The sequence below is a fragment of the Tenrec ecaudatus genome, chromosome 1 (genome assembly GCF_050624435.1).
Source record: "Tenrec ecaudatus isolate mTenEca1 chromosome 1, mTenEca1.hap1, whole genome shotgun sequence".
Classification (NCBI taxonomy): Eukaryota; Metazoa; Chordata; class Mammalia; order Afrosoricida; family Tenrecidae; genus Tenrec; species Tenrec ecaudatus.
The window spans coordinates 229,887,893-229,896,891 of NC_134530.1; the positions used below are offsets into that span (position 1 = coordinate 229,887,893).

The 8,999-nt window shown below is 41.0% G+C and overlaps 1 protein-coding gene across 11 annotated transcripts in view; it reads left to right on the top strand.

Annotated features, from left to right (window-relative positions):
• HHAT (hedgehog acyltransferase) overlaps positions 1-8,999 on the top strand; it is a 408,436-nt gene that overhangs the window by 214,579 nt on the left and 184,858 nt on the right. The gene's annotated exons all lie outside the window — the stretch shown is intronic.

The window sequence follows — 8,999 nt, forward strand, 5'->3', positions numbered from 1 at the left end:
ACACATGAAGGGTGCCAGCTTCTTCTCAGTCACGAGGCCACAGACTTCGCTGATTTTCTCTGTGCCGGGCTTATTGTGATTAAACCCAGCCTGCGGGTCGTTGTGTAGCCATGGTAATGCCCTCTTGATCACCAGGCAAAGAGATTACTGTTGGCAGTTTATAGCCTAGTACATCGGTGATTTGATCAGATTAGGCTTGTGGGACAAAATAATTTCGAATAGGTCTTAAATCAAACAGATACATGAGAAATATACTAGGATGTTGGTATGCATCTGCATATTTTCCTGCTATCAACTTTGCTGTATTTCGTAAGAAATTTTTTCTACATTGAGAATATGTAGCAGTAACAGTAGTTTTAAAAAAATATATCATTAAAATGCCCTGGCAGAAATGAATCAGGGAAATGATAATGATTGCCAAAGACTACAAGCTAAAGATGACAAGAGAGCTAGAAGTCAGATAGTGTAGTGAGACATTTTCTGCAAATAAGTGACTTTAAATGCGCAATGCTCATTATTTAATTACCTAATATTTAACACAAGCTAGAGTCTTTTAAGTGTGGTGGTACAAAGAACCTGCAAAATCAAGTATGGATTTGGATAGGTGTATGGCGGTTCAATTTCCCATGGTTCATGTCCGTCTTCCCATTAGTATGATGCTCTCTGAGGAGAAATGTAGATCATCGCACCACCTTTCTCCTAAACCGACAGCATTTCCTCTACGCAGCACTGCGTAGGGTGGTGATTTTCCCAGAGACACCATGCATACGTTGTCTTCTTCTCCAGAGCCTGATCCATGGCTGGACATTAAAAAGCTTCTGGGCTAACCGGAATCGGAATTGCCCTGAACTTCTCCGATATGTACATAGTGTGAACCACTACCCTTGGGTGGACACATGGGTGAACCCATTTTAGCTTCAACTCACTCACTGCCGGCAAGTTGATGCTGACTCATGGACAGAGTAAAATTGTCCTTGTGGGTTTCCAGACTGTAACTCTCTACAGGGGTAGAAAGCCTCATCTTTCACCCACGGAGAGGCTGTAGGTTTCAAACTGCAGGCTCTGTGGGTCACAGCTCAATGAGGAATCACTAAGCCACCAGGGCTCCTGCATTTTAGAAAGAGGGGCAAAATACCAGATGTCATAGGAGACTCAGGCATAGGGATTTCGTGTATAAACTGATTAGAAAAGGTTGTGTAAAAAAAAAAAAAGAAAAGAAAAGGCTGTGTATCTCAGGGAGGGGCTTGGGTGGTTTTGCATGAACATTATTGGTATTTTTGTGCTACTTCCATGGCAGTGATCATATAATTCCTTGCAGTGAATGAAAATTTTGTACTTTTGTACTTTTCTTATTTCTGATACTAAGTTTCTTGAGGGTAGGTATCATGTCTTAATCCTATTTCTGTGATGCTAATTATAGAATCATATTTCTATGATTAAGCCCAGAGACTTGTATGGAATCAACATTTGTGGTAGATATAGATGGATGAGTCAATGAATGAAATGGTGCCAAAAGGACAGGAAAGGTGAAGATTGAGAAGAATCTATTGAATTGTTTATTCAAAAAACAATTAATAAGCTTACTGCATACCACACCATTTACTTGGTTATAATTGGGAATGTCACTGTTAGCAAAAATGGACACAATCCTAGCTCTTGTTTAACTTAGAGTCCATTAGGAAAGAGAGAAATTACTTGAATCATAAATATATCTGTAAAATGGAAAGTATCACACATGTTTCTTCTTTTAAAAAATCATTTTATTGAGGGTTCCTACAACTCTTATCACAAGCCACACATAAATCCATTGTGTCAAGCACATTGATACATACTTCTGAAGGAGAGGAGCCACATGCTACAAGAATGTTGTGTCCCTGGTTCATTCGGGAAACTTCCACTTTAAACCAAAGAGTCACAGAAAATGAGTTACTCCATTGCCTGAAATGACTTGGAAACTGGGGAAAATATAGAAATCATGATTTTCACTCGTTAAACAATAGGTAACAAAGCACAGAGATCCATGAGAAAAGGAAAACAAATGATCCCCAATTTGCTCCGTACACAGAATTCTCGGACTCCCGCACAGGGAGGAGTGGGGGCGGTGTGCAGGTAGCACGGTGTGGTCTCCTGGAGATGAGGAGAAAGTTAGGAGGGGGAGTGTCCACAGAGTAGAACATCGCTGAGAAGACAGCTCTCAGGAAGAGAGATCAGGGGATTTGCAGAAAATCCCCCTTGAATCTTCAACTGAGTACTGCTCAGAATGTGCACCTGGTGAAGCTACCTGAGGTTGGGGAAAGGCTCACCTGCAAGTAGGAATGAGAATAGCCCTCAGAGCTCACCCAGGACTAGAGTAGTTTGTGTTTGTCTCAGACAGAACGAGGGCAGATAGGAGTACTCAGAAGACTCTTGACTGAGCCGTGGGGAAATTAACTCCTGCCTAAAGCCTGCCCTGGTTCCACCTAACAAAGCTCAAAGTCAATGAGGAAAGAACCTTCTCTTGTAAAGCAATGCAATTGTGTTCAAGGAGAAGGCAATACACCATAAGCAGGAGCTTGGGAAAAGCTGATGGGAGCAGCGGAAGGTACTAGGAGCTTTGCACGAGTTAAACGCAACAGAACCAAATACTGTTATGTACGAACTCCTGCAGGGGTAGAGACCTCTGAGTAGACGCTTGGACAGGCATCCCGGCTAAACAAGTGGAAGAGGGAGAGTGGAAGTGTATCCATGAATATATCTCTATCTCTATCTCTGTCTCTATCTCTATATCTATGCTTGGCAGAGGATGCTTGTGTATGTGTGTTTACTTTTGCTGCAAATATCCATGAAAGTGGTGGAGCATGCACAGGAACAAATTATGACAATTCCTTAGACATAACCAAACACCTTGAGGGAATGGGTTACTAGTGAGCAACTAAGGTGTAACTATTCATCTTCTGTACAGAGGAAAGAAGAGTGGACAAAAATGGAAGGACACATGGGAATACACATGTAGTACAATGGACTAATGGATCACACTCACATCAGTCTCTACAATACTGAGACCAGAAGAACTAGATGGTACCTGCCTACCACTACCAGTTACTATAAATAGATTAACATTAGAGGGTTGTGCTAGGCTCAGTTAACTAGAGAAATGAATTCATTGACACTCATATATAAGTAAGAGAGAACTTTATATCTAAGAGTAATTGTATATTGAGAAAACATCCCAGCCCAATCCAGATCAAGTCCATTAGTCCAATATTAGCCCATTTGTCCAATACTAGTCCATACATTCTTCTTTAGACTTATCACAGCACATGCAATGATGCTGAATGCAGGAAGATCAAAGGCTGATGGGTGAAAAGTCTTGTGGATCCAGTGGTGGTAGAAGCATCTCAGTGTTGTCGCAGGTCTCCACATGGCTCCTCTATCTCTCTGAGTGTGTCTCTTCAAAAGCAAGGCAAAGCAGAGAGCGACTGTGACCCGCCTGCCCACCACCAGAGAAAGAGAGGACGTTCTCAGAATTCCCATGAGAAGGCCATGCCCACATGGAGGCATCATCAGGTTGTGACCTGATTGATAGGCTAGATTCCACCTATACTTGTTTACCAAGTTGACATGAAATTATGTAATTAACAAAAGTCCCTAGATAGAGTGGGAGAAAAATGTAGAGCAGAACTCAAAATTATAAAAAGATCAAGCTTATTGATCAGATGGAGAATGTTGGCCCCCCCCACTCCGCTCACCCCAAGTGGTGGTCCTTACCTTTCAGTCTAGAACTGAACATACCTTCATGTTAGATAACGATTTAAGATCAAAATAGCAACGTCTACATAAGACAAAGTTCAGAGGGTGAGGATAGGAGGAGGAAACAATCCTCATGCAAGCAAGCTTTATTATCTTGGGATAAGTTATGGTATATTAAGGGATTGTAAGAGATAAGTTGAATCAGAATGTTTATGACTTGCTGAATGTAAACCTATGATCTTCTCTGTAAACCTTAGCCTACTTCACAGAAAAAGTAAACAAAAAATATTTAAGGGAATACAAAAAATCTTTAGCAACCAATAAGGTAAAATATACAGTATCTGAAATTCAATTTTTTAAAAAAATTACCGTGTGCTTACCTTCCTGACACAATCTCTGAAGACAAAATGGGTGCATAAGCAAATGTAGTGAAGAAAGTTGATGGTGCCCGATTATTAAAAGGTATAGCGTCTGGGGTCTTAAAGGCTTGAAGATAAACAAGCAGCCATCTAGCTCAGAAGCAACAAGCCTCACATGGAAGAAGCACACCAGCCTGTGGGATGATGAGGTATCGATGGGATCAGGGATCAGGAATCAGGCATCTAAGACTCCGAACAAAATAATACCAATGTGAATTGGGGGAGGGGTACATGGAGTGGGGAATCAAAGCCCATCTGTAGACAATTAGATATCACCTCACAGAGGGGTCACAGGGAAGAGATGAGCCAGTCAGGGTGCAGTATAGCACTGATGAAACACACTAGTTCTTTGGTGCTTCCTTACCCCCACTACCATGACCTCAATTGTACCTTATAAATCGGATTAGATCAGAGTATGCACGCTGCTACAGATAAGAGCCCACAACACAGGGAATCCAGGATAGATAAACCCCCCAGAGCCAACAATGAGAGTAGAGATACCAGGAGGATTAGGGGAGGGTGGGGGAGAGAAAAGGGGAATTGATCACAATGATCAACCTATAACCCCTCCCAGGGGGATGAACAATGGAAAAATGGGGAAGGGGCGATGGAGGATGATATAAGATCTGAAAATAATAATCTATAACTTATCAAGGGTTTGTGAGGGAGGATGGGCAGGGGAGGGAGGGGAAGAAATAGGGAACTGATATCAGGGACTTAGGTTGGAAGAGAATGCTTTGAAAATGATGTTGGCAGCATATGTGTAAATGTGCTTGACACACTAGATGAATGTATGGATTGTGATAAGAGATGTAAGTGCCCCCAATAAAAGTATTTTTTAAATCATATTTGTAAAATTATAGAATTATTTAAATTTAGCAATGGGAACTGACCCAGAAATGATAAATAATAAACTTGAAGAACTTGAAAATATTTATAATAGTATTCCATGTGTTCTAGAGGTAGATAAAAGATTGAGAAAATGATATAGGTACGTACAAGATGGAAAAAAGAACTAATCAAACATGTAGAATAAAATTACTAATATATATAATGACAGTGCACTTGATGGGATTAATTGTCACCTTGGACAATTAATAGAAGCCAGACGAAAGGAAATACAGAGAAAGAGGGAAAGGCAGAGAAAGAACAAAAAACTGGAAGAAAATCCGTGTACTGTGGAACAACTCCAAGAGGCCAATATTATAATCTCATTAGAGTTTTTCAAGGCTAGGGAAGAAGAGAGAAGGGAAAAAAATGAAAGAAAGGCTGATAATTTTCTATGTGGGATTAAAAGTATAAAAGAACCGGCCCAGGAAGCTCAACTGACTCCAACTCCCAAGTGCTCTAAAGAAAATCATATTATATTTCACTTGTTGGGAAGGGGTGATGTAGAGGGATTCTCCAAAGCAGCCAGAGGACAGAAGACACAGTGGAGAGAGAGGGACACAAATAAGAATGTCGATGCCAATGATGGGGTTAGTGGAACAACATTTTAAAGTATGGAGAATAAAACAAGAACTATCAACCTAGAATTCTATTCTAGAATTCTATCAACTATCTATCAACTATCAACCTAGAATATCAAATGAAATAGAAAATCAATGAAATAAGGCTATTTGCAGACATATAAGCTAATGTTAAAGGAAGTAATTCACGCAGAATGAAAGTATCAGGTGGAGTTCTGGATCCGCCTCGAGGAGTGGGAGAGCATTGGAAACAGTAATTGTGTGGGTAAATAGGAAAATATTGTTATTTTAAAATGTCTTTAAATGATAAATTACTGTTTAAAGCTAAAACAATGTTGGGCTGCCCTTCCAAAAAAGATGATGGTATGGTAGGTTTAAAACGAAACATTGTATCAAGCCCATGGTTGTAAATGGCTGTTATCATCTTCACATTAAAAGATATTTCAAGAAAATAAAAACTCAGGCCCATCAATCTCTACTAATAGCATCGGTTTCAAAAATTTAAGTACATTTTTAGCAAATTACAACCTACAAGATATGTCACAAATGCGTAGATGTATCTTAGGAATGCAGGTGTGCTTACACATTTGGAAATCAATCAAATTTACCATAAAATAGACTAAAATGTAAAGAATCATAGAATTTGTCTCTGTCATTATAGAAATGACATTTGTCAAAACCCAGCACCCCTTTCTGATCAAGTACTCTCAACAAACTAGAAATAGGTGGTGAGATTCTCAACCTGATGAAGGCTCTCTATGCAAAACCATTAGCTAATGTTGTGTACAATGATGAAAGACAATGACTTCTCTTCAAGATTAGGGACATTAGGGACATTAAACAGGGACATCTAGGCTCGCCGTTTCGATTTGCCCTTGTATTAAGATGTGCATTCTCCCCCCAATTTTAATAGATTCAATTTGAACATGAATGTGCATAGTATCTTCCAAACTGGAACTACCTCAATAGTCACACAATCAAAGCCTCAACTGACGGACGTATTTTAGATTACGCATAGAAGCACAAAAGACTAGAAAGACACCGACAACTCTGAGTAAGAACAAAACTGGAGTATTTATGCGACCTGATTTCCAGACTGATCATCAAGTTACAGTAACAATGTAGTAATGGGGTAGATAGAGACTATTAGGTCAACGGGACATTATTCTTTAATGCTGTATAGTTTTCCATTGTGTATATCATCTTGTTTATTCATCTCAGCTTGTTTATCCATTCATCCACCGGTGGGCGCTTAGGTGGTTTCTGTCTGTTTTGCTTTTGTGACTAATGCTGTGATGAACATGTCATGCCTCTTGTTTCTGTAGGACAGACACCCACTGGTAGAATCACTATATCAGATGGTAGCTCTATGTCTAACCTCTAGAGGAAGCCCCTTACCATTTTCCATTGTCGTTGTACTATTTGGCAGTGAATGAGTTCTAATGTCCCCACACCCTCACCAGCATTTACTGTGTCCTTTTCCAATCATTGCTACGATGACCACGAGGAGACACCATCTCGTTGTCTCATAGGATCACTGTGAGCTGGAATTGACTCCAGGGCAGTAGGTAACGGCTAATCATCTCAAGCCTCACTTCATTGGCTGCTTGCACGTCTTCTGTGATGAAGGGTCTGTTCATGTCCTTTGCCTAATCGGAGGGACTTTTCTATGTCGCCAACAGGAGGTCTAAAGTGCCATCTTCATCATCAGAGAAAGCATTTGAGTAGCGCGAAGCAGATTAGGGTTGAGAGGGGAGTGTGGACCTGACAGCAGTGAGTGGTCCTTAGTAGCCCCCCAGAGAGCAGCTACATTCTCCTGTAAACGTATCACTAGGAAACACCTTAGAGGGTTCGAGAATTCAAGGGCTGATGCTTAAGAGATCCTTTTGACTGTGATGGCCAAGAGAAACATCTATTTCCCTTTGCACAGGAGGGACCATGAAAGAAACAGACACAGACACCGGTCTGCCCCAACAAGCTCTGAATGTGAATGCTGGTTTGCCAGGATGCACTAGATGCTTCCGTTGGGGCATAAAAAACTCAACCTGCTTAAAATTAATCAACTACCTCTTTTACAGAGGTGGAAGCCATGTGCTTTTCTCTGGAACGAGTTAACTTTCAAAACAGCCCTGAGCCTTGATGGTGATCTCAGTTTAGTGAGCAGCAAGGACAGGGCAGCTCCCACTTCAGCTGTTGAAATGTTCCCTGAGCCCCGGCAGGAAGGAGCTGTCACTGTTAATGAAATAGGAGTGATTTGGGTCTAGGCTTTCATGAGGATGGTGTGAAAACTCAGGGTGCACAATCCTTCTGCCTCTTACAGAAAACAGAGGCACGACTTTAAGGAAGTAGTCATTGCATCACCTAAGACTCGCTTCTGAAGACTAGTGGCTAGAGTTCTTAGTGGGTGCTGCCGAAGAGAACAAAGACAGCAGCCTGGGAAAACTGATTATAGAATAAAATTGCTAAGAGAGTGCCTTGTTTCTATTGAGTTTTTGTTCTTATTTGTCTGCCTAGCTTTGGCCAACCAGTGAAAAAGATGTGTACTCTTGGGTTTCCTTTATGCTGATTGAGCTGTTTAGAAAAAATTTTTTTGGAATGTTTTAAATTCTTACTCAGAATTGTAGTTGCCCTGCCCCCTTGGCAGCAGTGTCTGCTAGCAAGGTCTGTGGGTTGGGAAATGGTTTGAGTGGTGCAGGGTGCCACTGGGACTCACAAAGCAAACAACATCGGCCATTTCAGCTACTTTTACGTGTACAAGATGGGGGTCTTAAACCCATTCACCATGTATGCTGCCAACATGCCACTGTCTCGTTCCCAGCCTTCCCCACCAGAAGCAGAACCTCAGCACCAGCTTCTGGGACCCTTGTCTGGCCCACTCCTGAATCCACTCTCCCCATGTGGGCAGGGAGGGCTCTCTACCTAGCCCAGCACCTATCTTGTTTGTTAACTTGGATAGGGAGCTGCCTCTTTCCCAACCGGAATGGTTTACATTGTGGGTCTTTTCATTAAATAGCCTTTCTCATGTGAAAGACATTCCCTTCTAACTGTAATGAGCTACAAGGGTATTCGATTTTGTCAAATGCCCCTCTGTATCCATTGAGATAATCACAGGGTTCTTTTCCATGGTATGTTCCATGGACTGGTTTCCTTACCTTGACCTATACTTGCTTTCCTGGGAGAAATCACCATGGTTTTTGTTCAGGGGTCAAAGTGTACCCTCTTCGACTTTTTTTTCTTTGAAAGATCAAATTCATCAGTTTGACTTTTGTTTTGCCCTTAGGCATATTCATCTGAACATCAGACAAATATTACCCCCTTTTTTCCTATATATCATCTGATATTTTAGTTTTAAATTAATTTTAAAGTAGGGCCTCACCTTTGT